Here is a 13,242-nt window from a genome sequence, read left to right as displayed (position 1 = left end):
ACATTTATGAAATATTTAGGATGAGGGTAATGTTTAGTATACTATGGGATGGAACAGTTCGTTGAATGATTTCAATGGCCTCTGAACTCTGTTTTGACTTTCTGGTGTGAATTGATCATCCACACTGGTAAATTCTAAAGGCATGAGAGGAGGACTTTAAGATAATTATTTTACCAAGTTGAGGGTAATTTATAGTACTGTGAAAAGTGTGAAGAACTTTATAATTTGGTAATAATATATATGATTCGAACCATAAAATAACAGAAGAGAGAGAGCTTTCCCTGAATGAGGGATACCTGTTGCTAGTAAATTGTACTAATCTTGGATTACTTTTACGGGATAGAAGTAAGTTGAGGTATTATCAAATGTTGTCAGCAGGGTTAAAACACTTCTCTGGTCCCAGTCAGCTGTCAAAAGAGGAAGTTTCGATAGATAGAGATCTACTTATAGAGAGCTACAGTAGGGCCCCAATTAAGGAAGTTCACAGATGGGTGAAGCAAGGCGCAGTAAATAAGGAAGGAATATGGGTCAAAGATTGCTTACCAATTCTCCCGAAATTACTGTTTAGATATGCTGCAATATTGACACACGGGCAGAGCCATGTGTCAACGGGAGGGATGGATGGTAGAGCAGATTAGACAACACTTTGTTGCATATGGGATTACTAATTATTTTACACAAAAAAAACTTTTGTTCAAGATGTGTTATCTGTGCTCAAAATAATCACCAGGGCAGACAAAGGGCACCTCAGGGTGAGTATCCTCCGGCTAAGTACCCCTTCCAGCAATTGGAAATGGATTTTATAGAGTTATCACGGAGTGAAGGGAAGAAATTTAGAGTAACCCCAGATAAAGATGGGTTATCCCCCTTTGAGAAAGTGTTTGGAAGACCTTACAGAATGCCACAGTTGGCAGGACCAGAACAGGCAGACATAGAACTAGAGAATACACTAGCAGAACACATGAGAAAATTGTTCGTTAACCATACCCGTATGTCTAAGAATTTGTGTCCTACAGGAGAATTAAAGGAGAAGGTGATTCATAGTATATAACCTGGAGACTGGGTGTGGATCCAATCGTTGAGGAAAAAGGATTGAAAGCAGCTACACTGGGAGGGACCATACCAAGTCCTATTGGTAACTGCCTTCGCTATAAGAATAGCTGAGAGAGCCACTTGGGTCCACGTTACCCACTGCAAAAAGGTAGGCCCACATACCAACACTGTTGAACACACACAGAGTTAAAGAGAAGAACTGGCCCACTAGGGTTCGGGGGTAAACTCTGTTAACGAAGAAACCCTACCCCGACCTTTCATCACTGTGGGGTGTTTATAGAGGTGTGGGTATGGGGAAGTACCAGGCAGGTGGGTCAGGGACAGGATTGGGATGGCGGTTTTGGGGATTTTGGGGGACTCTGAGCTGCATCATCATGTTAACCATATTATGGATTCATCCAGGTCAACCTAAACAGGGAAATTATGCACTGATTAGATCTCGTAGAAATACTGAAACCAAGAAAGACTATTGGGGGAATGATTATTTTAATAGTTAAAGTCAGTTTAGGACAAGATGGGGGATTCAAGATACCATTCGACTTCTCCCATGAAGAGATAGGAGGTTTTGGGGGCTTTGGTAAGAAGGGGGCGTGTACAAGAAAGTTAGGTCCTAGAAGGTATGGTAAATACATTTGCACTGGGGAACGCTCATGTCCTTGGGCAAGGGTGTTTAAACATACCTGGGGAACATACTATGAGAATGGAATGGACGCAGCACACCGATGGGGAATTAAACAAACCCATGATAAATGTAAAATGGAGCTGGTGATAACGGTAATGTCAATTATGCAAGATGATAAGCAAGGAACTATTGGGTCTGTGTTGATGATGTCGGGGCAAATACATGTGTGAGGCTAATTTTTCAGGAGAGAAATTAATCTTCCACCCCCGAGACAGAACAGCAGGTAGATCTAATGTTATCACCAGAGGTACCAAAAAACTAGTCTAATACCCCTTGGAAGGCCCTCAGAAGGAATCCTAAATAGCACTAAACCACCAAGGGTAGAATATTTCCTCTTGCATGAAATGAACCAAGGAGAAGTAGAAGGAATTTCAAATGAGAACTTCTGGGTAAGGTGGATGAACTACACAGCTAGGGTGTTGGGTCAAACTAATTGTTATGCCTGTTCAACAGGTAGGCCAACCCTTCTAACTGCACCTATGCCTCAGACCATGTTCTCTTGTGTGATAGATTTGGGATCAAACCAAACCTCGCCTAATTGTTCTGATATTAAAATAACCACTCTTAAAAAGGATAATACTAAGGCACCCCAATTCACCATGAACCCCGGAGATTATCAATGTTATAGACACCAAAGTAATGCGAATCACAGATCAAATTGGAGAAGAGTTTACAACAACGTTTTTCTGGTGGGTTACAATTGATAAAAATATTGACTGGATTAATTACATCTACAAAGGTTTGTTAATTAGACAAGGGATGCAGTGAAGAGAATCTCAGGCCAATTATCCGCCACCTCACTCATGACCTGTGTATGTAATACATGTTCATGTTTGTTATATGATGTAAATGTTAAATAGATGCAATTTGCAAGTTGGTGGGGTTCTTCAGTGGCCCCCACATTTTATCAGGCATTTTGGAATATGTATAAATAATACCAAAATACCTGCCACACAATAGATTGAAGTTTTAGTTTACACTTTGACATTTTAAGACTAAATGCTTTACCATGTGCATTTGTTCCAATACAGACTGTCATACATCTGAGGTTCCTACAACACTTAACATGGGCAGCTCCTCCACGTAGGTTGATGAAAAATACCCTATCGGTCCATTCAAAATCCCATACCACCAACCACTGTCTTCCTTTTGATAGATGTCAAGGTCTCCTGTAACAAATGATTTTGTTAGTATATACAGTGGCGAAAAAAAGTATTTAGTCAGCCACCAATTGTGCAAGTTCTCCCACTTAAAAAGATGAGAGAGGCCTGTAATTTTCATTATAGGTACACGTCAACTATGACAGACAAAATGAGAATTTTTTTCTCCAGAAAATCACATTGTATGATTTTTAATGAATTTATTTGCAAATTATGGTGGAAAATAAGTATTTGGTCAATAACAAAAGTTTCTCAATACTTTGTTATATACCCTTTGTTGGCAATGACACAGGTTAAACGTTTTCTGTAAGTCTTCACAAGGTTTTCACACACTGTTGCTGGTATTTTGGCCCATTTCTCCATGCAGATCTCCTCTAGAGCAGTGATGTTTTGGGGCTGTCACTGGGCAACACGGACTTTCAACTCCCTCCAAAGATTTTCTATGGGGTTGAGATCTGGAGACTGGCTAGGCCACTCCAGGACCTTGAAATGCTTCTTACGAAGCCACTCCTTCGTTGCCCGGGCGGTGTGTTTGGGATCATTGTCATGCTGAAAGACCCAGCCACGTTTCATCTTCAATGCCCTTGCTGATGGAAGGAGGTTTTCACTCAAAATCTCACGATACATGGCCCCATTCATTCTTTCCTTTACACGGATCAGTCGTCCTGGTCCCTTTGCAGAAAAACAGCCCCAAAGCATGATGTTTCCACCCCCATGCTTCACAGTAGGTATGGTGTTCTTTGGATACAACTCAGCATTCTTTGTCCTCAAAACACGACGAGTTGAGTTTTTACCAAAAAGTTATATTTTGGTTTCATCTAACCATATGACATTCTCCCAATCCTCTTCTGGATCATCCAAATGCACTCTAGCAAACTTCAGATGGGCCTGGACATGTACTGGCTTAAGCAGGGGGACACGTCTGGCACTGCAGGATTTGAGTCCCTGGCGGCGTAGTGTGTTACTGATGGTAGGCTTTGTTACTTTGGTCCCAGCTCTCTGCAGGTCATTCACTAGGTCCCCCCGTGTGGTTCTGGGATTTTTGCTCACCGTTCTTGTGATCATTTTGACCCCACGGGGTGAGATCTTGCGTGGAGCCCCAGATCGAGGGAGATTATCAGTGGTCTTGTAAGTCTTCCATTTCCTAATAATTGCTCCCACAGTTGATTTCTTCAAACCAAGCTGCTTACCTATTGCAGATTCAGTCTTCCCAGCCTGGTGCAGGTCTACAATTTTGTTTCTGGTGTCCTTTGACAGCTCTTTGGTCTTGGCCATAGTGGAGTTTGGAGTGTGACTGTTTGAGGTTGTGGACAGGTGTCTTTTATACTGATAACAAGTTCAAACAGGTGCCATTAATACAGGTAACGAGTGGAGGACAGAGGAGCCTCTTAAAGAAGAAGTTACAGGTCTGTGAGAGCCAGAAATCTTGCTTGTTTGTAGGTGACCAAATACTTATTTTCCACCATAATTTGCAAATAAATTCATAAAAAATCCTACAATGTGATTTTCTGGATTTTTTTTTCTCATTTTGTCTCTCATAGTTGACGTATACCTATGATGAAAATTACAGGCCTCTCTCATCTTTTTAAGTGGGAGTACTTGCACAATTGGTGGCTGACTAAATACTTTTTTCCCCCACTGTAATAAGGTTTTTCATCCATCCCTACAGTCTATTTTTAATGTTCCTTACCTTCTTTCATAATCAACTCATCTTCTCTGTCTGTGAAATCGAAAAGTGCTTTGCATTTCCCAATTCTGCACCTGAAGGAGACATTTCTATGTATTAGTGTTTCTTGTTAGGGCAAGATCGGAATGATAAATCTTTGTGATCGTACATGTGTATCGGTGTCACCTTCCTCGTCATCAGTCTTGGCCATGGCTCCATCAACACTGCAGCTCCAGGAGAGTGTGGCTCTATCTTGAATGACAGCAGTCAAGACATGGTTTGCTTTCACTGGGGCCTCTGCTGATGTCACACTCTGAGAGGGTCCTTTGTAAATGATGGAGCTCCTCAAACGCGATCTGAATGTTGTCTTTCTGATTTTGACTGGATGGGCCAATTGAATAATACTGTGCTCACAATCCTTTGAAAACAGAACATAATCTGGTTAGGATGTATTTTAACATGTTAAATTGCATATAGTCTTTTGTGTCATCAAAAAGGTTATGCCATGGTGTTTGTGCTGTCTAAATCTGAATGAACTGTATATGTTGTAAATTATATAATATAGGCTAGAATGAATTTGTACAATGCCCTGACAAACGCACTTTGATTATGAATCTACACTATATATACACAAAATTAATTGATTTGGCTATTTCAGCCACACCCGTTGCTGACAGGTGTATAAAATTGAGCACACAGCCATGCAATCTCCATAGACAAACATTGGTAGTAGAATAGCCTTACTGAAGAGCTCAGTGACTTTCAACGTGGCACCGTCATAGGATGCCACCTTTCCAACAAGTCAGTTCGCCAAATTTCTGCCCTCCTAGAGCTGCCCCGGTCAACTGTACAGTAAGTGCTGTTATTGTGAAGTGGAAATGTCTAGGAGCAACAACGGCTCAGCTGCGAAGTGTTAGGCCACACAAGCTCACGGAATGGGACCACTGAAGCGCGTAGTGCGTAAAAATCGTCTGTCCTCTGTTGCAACACTCACTAACGAGTTCCAAACTGCCTCTGGAAGCAACGTCAGCACAAGAACTGTTCGTCGGGAGCTTCATGAAATGTGTTTCCATGGCCGAACAGCAGCACACAAGATCACCATGCGCATCTGGCAGTCCGACGGACAAATCTTGGTTTGGCGGATGCCAGGAGAACGCTACCTACCCGAATGCATAGTACCAACTGTAAAGTTTGGTGGAGGAGGAATAAGGGCCTGGGGCTGTTTTTCATGGTTCGGCCTAGGCCCCTTAGTTCCAGTGAAGGGAAATCTTAACGCTACAGCATACAATGACATTCTAGACGATTCTGTGCTTCCAACTTTGTGGCAACAAAGGCCCTTTCCTGTTTCAGCATGACAATGCCCCCGTGCACAAAGCGAGGTCCATACAGAAATGGTTTGTCGAGATCGGTGTGGAAGTTGACTGGCCTGCACAGAGCCCTGACCTTAACCCCATCGAACGCCTTTGGGATGAATTGGAACGCCGACTGCGAGCCAGGCCTAATCGCCCAACATCAGTGCCCGACGTCACTAATGCTCTTGTGGCTGAATGGCAGCAAGTCCCTGCAGTAATGTTCCAACATCTAGTGGAAAGCCTTCCCAGAAGAGTGGAGGCTGTTATAGCAGCAAAGGGGGGACCAACTCCATATTAATGCACATGATTTTGAAAAGATGTTTGACGAGCAGGTGTCCACATACTTTTGGTCATGTAGTGTACCTTTTCTTTCCATTTTCTTATACTGTCACTGAATCGATGCAAAGTCTTATGTTCTCCCTCCAATTCAGCCAATGTGGTGGAGAGTTTGCAATTAATTGCCTCAAGAAGGTCCAGTTTTAGAGTGGTCTGTAGACATCCAATAGGAAATCACATTCAACAACACAATGATGGGAAATATATACAGGAAAAAGATGAACAAATATTTTTTTAAGCGTATATTGCAGTATGTAAATGTCCTCATCAAGCAACTGTTCCGTGTATTCCAGGTTCTTTTTGTTTGAGAACGATGGGTTTTCAGAGTAGGTCTTCACCAGTCTCTCAAGACCTATTATTCATTGGATATTGGAAGACATTTAAACACATGAAACAAAAAGGTTTCACTCAGAAATGTATTATTTCCAGTGGAATTCTTTGCTTTCATTTTTCAACACTTACCATCACAGTCTTAGTTTTTGTTTTCGTGATACTGTCCTCCAGCCGCTGGAGTCTGGATTTGATGGCATCTCTTCTTCTGTCTATTTCCATCAATGACTTACTGTCCTCCTCCTGATTAACATAAGTCATTTGGGGTCAGGCACTGTGTAATGTCAGGCAAAATCACACCAATCCCAGAACTATTTACAAGTACAAATCTACTGTACAATTATGTGAACAAAATTGACCCTTACAAAATTATCAGCCATCAGAAACTCAGCCTTGTTGTCCTCTGCTGTTACACTGGTTTCCTCCACCAGACGTTGGATATCCTTCTCCAAATCAACTCTCTGGATGGCTTGCTCTCTTTGTTTCTGGCTCTGTAAGTCATACAAGAGGATAATGAATGATACAGTTTTTGTCACAGGGTTGTAATTAGGGTCATTTTGGGAAGAACGCTCACATGTACGAAGGTCTGTCCGAAGCTTGCCATGTGGAGGTTATATTCATTCAGTATGTTGCACAGAACTTCTATCCGCTGTTTCTCAAGCTCCTGGATTATCTGAAATGATAAAGTTAGTCTAGCAGCCACACAATATGAATGCTGCAAAACTCAAAACCTGACTCTCTCTAACTTGGAGAGGAGCCGTACAATACAACTAAACTCTGCAAATCTAAACTTGTTGGGTGACCTGTATTGACCCCTTCTCTAGACCAGCAGTATATTTTCTCAATACAAATGGTTTTGGAACAAATGTACTGTAGTGATTGGTCAGAACCTGGTAGCAGTTTTTCAGCGTGTTTTCCCACTTTAGTCTGATTTGATGGCCATCCATGTTGATGTTGAAGTACTTCTCATCTGCTCTCGTTTGGGCCTCAGCAGACTTTGTCAGTCGGTTCATCATCTAGTCAACAACAGATCAAGTCATCTTTTTTAAACTTTTATTACATTGAGAATGTCCGTTTTCATTAACATACATACATCATACAATACATATTCAGTGCAGTACCTTCTGTTAGTTTTTTCTCTGTGCAAATGAGTGTATTCTTTTCAACAAAGTTGAACAGGGCCTCGTGGTCTTTTGTCATTCCAACCAATTTCTTCTTAATCTGTGAGGGAAAATGTATAAACAATATTCTTAACCAATAATTTTCTTTGATTTATGTAATCAACCAAATAATGTAACGTCTCAGAAATGTACAAGGAAGTAGAGTTCATTTAGAGTTAATTTAATTTAGACTTGATTGACTGATCAATACAGTACCCCCTGGATTTATCTTTATTTTGAACTGATATGCAGCCAGGACACTTCAATTGTAAATGACCTCAATATGAAACAATATTGTTGCTTTGATCACATCAGAAGATATCCTATATATCGTTTGCCCACTGACAAAGAAATGATCAGTCTATACTTTTAATGGTAGGTTTATTTGAACAGTGAGAGACAGAATAACAACAACAAAATCCAGAAAAACGCATGTCAAACATTTTATAAATTGATTTGCATTTTAATGAGGGAAATAAGTATTTGACCCCCTCTCAATCAGAAAGATTTCTGGCTCCCAGGTGTCTTTTATACTGGTAACGAGCTGAGATTAGGAGCACACTCTTAAAGGGAGTGCTCCTAATCTCAGCTTGTTACCTGTATAAAAGACACCTGTCCACAGAAGCAATCAATCAATCAGATTCCAAACTCTCCACCATGGCCAAGACCAAAGAGCTCTCCAAGGATGTCAGGGACAAGATTGTAGACCTACACAAGGCTGGAATGGGCCACAAGACCATCGCCAAGCAGCTTGGTGAGAAGGTGACAACAGTTGGTGCGATTATTCGCAAATGGAAGAAACACAAAATAACTATCAATCTCCCTCGGCCTGGGGCTCCATGCAAGATCTCACCTCGTGGAGTTGCAATGATCATGAGAACGGTGAGGAATCAGCCCAGAACTACACGGGAGGATCTTGTCAACGATCTCGTCAACGATCTCAAGGAAGCTGGGACCATAGTCACCAAGAAAACAATTGGTAACACACAACGCCATGAAGGACTGAAATCCTGCAGCGCCCGCAAGGTCCCCCTGCTCAAGAAAGCTCATATACATGCCCGTCTGAAGTTTTCCAATGAACATCTGAATGATTCAGAGGAGAACTGGGTGAAAGTGTTGTGGTCAGATGAGACCAAAATGGAGCTCTTTGGCATCAACTCAACTCGCCGTGTTTGGAGTAGGAGGAATGCTGCCTATGGGACAGGACAACTTCACCGCATCAAAGGGACGATGGACGGTGTCACGGTTTCGGCCGAGGCGGCTCCTTCTCCTTGTTCGGGCAGGCTTCGGCGGTCGTCGTCTCCGGAGTACTAGCTGCCACCGTTCGATGTTTCATGTTAGATTGGTTTTGTCTGTTTGTTACACCTGTTCATTGTTAAGTGTTCATTAGGCACCCTATTTAGTTCTCTTGTGTTTGGTCAGGTGTTGTGTGTAATTGTTTGATGTCACGTGTTGTTGTTGGTCTGCTGTTCTGTGCTCTCTGTATTTCGTTTTGTTTAAGAGAGTCCTGCATGTTGTGCACATTTACTTTGGACATTCCAGTGTGCGTATGTTTCGCCTGTGGCCTGTTGCCGTGTTGGCTTGTACTGTCGGACTTCACTAAAGACATCTGTTTTTTGAATCTCTGTGTCCTGCGTGTGATTCCACGTTCCCTCTACACTCAACCCTGACAGACGGGGCCATGTACCGTCAAATCTTGGGTGAGAACCTCCTTCCCTCAGCCAGGGCATTGAAAATGGGTCGTGGATGGGTATTCCAGCATGACAATGACCCAGAACACACGGCCAAGGCAACAAAGGAGTGGCTCAAGATGAAGCACATTAAGGTCCTGGAGTGGCCTAGCCAGTCTCCAGACCTTAATCCCATAGAAAATCTGTGGAGGGAGCTGAAGGTTTGAGTTGCCAAATATCAGGCTCGAAACCTTAATGACTTGGAGAAGATCTGCAAAGAGGAGTGGGACAAAATCCCTCCTGAGATGTGTGCAAACCTGGTGGCCAACTACAACAAACGTCTGACCTCTGTGATTGCCAAAAAGGGTTTTGCCACCAAGTACTAAGTCATGTTTTGCAGAGGGGTCAAATACTTATTTCCCTCATTAAAATGCAAATCAATTTATAACATTTTTGACATGCGTTTTTCTGGATTTTGTTGTTGTTATTCTGTCTCTCACTGTTCAAATAAATCTACCATAAAAATTATAGACTGATAATTTCTTTGTCAGTGGGCAAACGTACAAAATCAGCAGGGGATCAAATACTTTTTTCCCTCACTGTAGTCTTATACTCAGCTGGCCCCTCCCCGGATTTTGTGTTAAACGCTCTACAACAAAGCTTTGTTTGTGTCTAACAAGCTTTCTCTGCCCTTAACCTTGTTCTGAACATCTCCAAAACAAAGGTTATGTGGTTCGAAGAATGCCCCTCTCCCCACCGTTGTGATTACTACCTCTGAGGGTTTAGAGCTTGAGGTAGTCACCTCATACAGGTACTTGGGAGTATGGCTAGACGGTTCACTGTCCTTCTCTCAGCACATATCAAAGCTGCAGGCTAAGGTTAAATCTAGACTTGGTTTTCTCTATCATAATTGCTCCTCTTTCAACCCAGCTGCCAAACTAACCCTGATTCAGATGACCATCCTACCCATGCTAGATTACGGAGACGTAATTTATAGATCGGCGGGTAAGGGTGCTCTTGAGCGGCTAGATGTTCTTTACCATTCGGCCATCAGATTTGCCACCAATACTCCTTATAGGACACACCATTGCACTCTATACTCCTCTGTAAACTGGTCATCTCTGTATACCCGTCGCAAGACCCACTGGTTGATGTTTATTTATAAAGCCCTCTTAGGCTTCACTCCCCCCTATCTGAGATACCTACTGCAGCGTTCATCCTCCACAAACAACACCCGTTCTGCCAGTCACATTCTGTTAAAGGTCCCCAAAGCACACACATCCCTGGGTCGCTCCTCTTTTCAGTTCGCTGCAGCTAGCAACTGGAACGAGCTGCAAAAAACACTCAAACTGGACAGTTTTATGTCCATCTCTTCATTCAAAGACTCAATCATGGACACTCTTACTGACAGTTGTGGCTGCTTCACGTGATGTATTGTTGTCTCTACCTTCTTGCCTTTGTGCTGTTGTCTGTGCCCAATAATGTTTGTACCATGTTTTGTGCTGCTACCATGTTGTGCTGCTGCCATGTTGTGTTGCTACCATGTTGTTGTCATGTTGTGTTGCTACCATGCTGTGTTGTCATGTGTTGCTGCCATGCTATGTTGTTGTCTTAGGTCTCGCTTTATGTAGTGTTGTGGTGTCTCTCTTGTCATGATGTGTGTTTTGTCCTATATTTTTATTTTTAATCCCAGCCCCCGTCCCCGCAGGAGGCCTTTTGCCTTTTGGTAGGCAGTCATTGTAAATAAGAATTTGTTCTTAACTGACCTGCCTAGTTAAATAAAGGTTAAATAAAAAATAAAAATAAATAAAAGGTTTGCAAAAAATTTAAGGAAGGCTTACCTTGATTTGTTCACTCCAGTTAGTCACAACAAGTTTTCCGGTTTTCTCAACAACATTATCAAGCTATTCAAGAAAGGGATAAGAATAATATGTCTCAATGTAGAATGATGTAGAGTGATGTAGAGTGATGTAGAATGATGTAGAGTGATGTAGAGTGATGTGTTGGTAGGAATAAATGGTCCAAATTACTTACAGGTCTCTTCCTCTTGTTGTGCACCTCTATGACTTGTCGAATTTCTAAAATGGCTTCTTCCTGAAAAGCACTTCCTAGCGCTCTAAAACCAAAACATAATCTCAGACTACAAAATATCCAACAACATATTTACTACAGGAAAGGCTCATAATAATGTCATAATATGATATATTATGTTAAGGTCATAAGGTAATGCGTGTAATACCTGTGTGTGTCTGCTGTTGAGTACATTTCATCAGATACATGGCACCATGCTCGGTAGGTGGAACTTCATGGAAATGAAAACAACAACATGCAGATTAGAGAGAGAGATTAGAGCACTATTACATTGGCACATGACTTCCACTTACAGTTGATATTTTATCGAAAAGGTACCTAACTCACTTGTCATTCATCACCTTGGATGCCTTGAGGAGTTTCCCAGCAAACTTCTGCAGTCCCTTGGCATAACTGATTTCCAGCTCAGCCCTAGTCACAGAGAAATGTCATCAAGGCACGTTACTTTTTTCACACTGAGGTGAAACAGTGACTACAGGTAATCCAAATTCAATCCAGAAGTTAGGACTTCAGCATGCAGTTCTGAATGGATGTGTTGGTACGTAATAAAAAAAGAATATGTGCGGTCCAGCATCAAAAGTGTTTTACTTTTCCAATCTGAGATGGCATAATATGCTCAAATAAATGACCTCACTAAAGGATATTCTCAAGGAGTTGTGTATGCAAAGACATAACATTACATTGACCATACCTTTGCTGAAATACTGTCATGAGCTCCTTGCAGAAATGCTCCCCATTTTTGGAAAACCTCTTCAGATCTTGGTACAATAGGTTGTACTAAAACACATTCACCAAGTCGTGGTGTTGTCAAGCTGTGGCTATCTTGAGTAACCACTAATAAAAACAGCTATGAAGAAAATCCATTACATTTTGACTTATGGTACAAACATATAAAGGAGAAATAAGCTACATTTTTCTTTGTCCATTTGACTAAGTGTAGTCTTTGAAAAGAGGTAGAGTGAGTACTCACCGTACAGTTGCTCACAGGGTCCGGCATTTTCAGTCCAGGTGGTTTATTGACTTTGCACTTTGAACACTCTCCTCCTAAAGTCATTCATGCGGAAATCACCTGAGCAAATACACTGAGTATACAAAACATTAAGAACACTTGCTCTTTCCATGACATAGACTGACCAGGTGAATCCAGGTGTAAGCTATGATCCCTTATTGATGTCACTAGTTAAATTCACTTCAATCAGTGTAGATAAAGGGGAGGAGACAGGTTAAAGAAGGATTTTTAAGCCTTGAGACAATTGACACATGGATTGTGTTTGTGTGCCATGCAGAGGGTGAATGGGCAAGACAAAACATGTAAGCGCTTTTGAATGGGGTATGGTAGTAGGTGTCAGGCGCACCGGTTTGAGTGTGTCAAGAACTGCAACGCTGCTGGGTTTTTCACACTCAACAGTTTCCTGTGTGTATCAAGAATGGTCCACCACCCAAAGGAGATCCAGCCAACTTGACACAACTATGGGAAGCATTGGAGTCAACATGGACCAGTATCCCTGTGGAATGCTTTCGACACCTTGAAGGTGTTCCTAATGTTTTGTACACTCAGTATATAGCCAGTGCACAAAGGAAAATTCCATTGGAAGATTCAACCATTTATGTCCTCACCCACCCACTGTAACGTTGTGCACATGATAATTAATGTCAATACATTTCTTAATTTTCCCAAAGTTATTCAAAATTCATGAAAACCCTTTTCATTAGTACCTCCCCTTTCCCTTTCTTGCAGACAG

General features: G+C 41.8%; 1 pseudogene across 1 annotated transcript; it reads right to left on the bottom strand.

The window, feature by feature from the left end:
* Positions 1-2,388: 2,388 nt before the first annotated feature.
* On the bottom strand, positions 2,389-12,509 carry LOC311144165 (nostrin-like; annotated as a pseudogene). Its single transcript, XR_014615550.1, has 14 exons — positions 12,471-12,509; positions 12,192-12,347; positions 11,828-11,911; positions 11,649-11,711; positions 11,444-11,525; positions 11,251-11,313; positions 7,701-7,800; positions 7,470-7,595; positions 7,154-7,252; positions 6,945-7,070; positions 6,712-6,822; positions 4,731-4,979; positions 4,586-4,656; positions 2,389-2,904 (listed from the first exon to the last, which is right to left on the bottom strand). The product of XR_014615550.1 is annotated as a nostrin-like (transcript).
* Positions 12,510-13,242: the final 733 nt, after the last annotated feature.

The sequence above is a fragment of the Coregonus lavaretus genome (assembly GCF_964263955.1).
Source record: "Coregonus lavaretus genome assembly, chromosome: 16".
Lineage (NCBI taxonomy): Eukaryota > Metazoa > Chordata > Actinopteri > Salmoniformes > Salmonidae > Coregonus > Coregonus lavaretus.
This window is presented reverse-complemented; position numbering and strand designations above follow the sequence as displayed.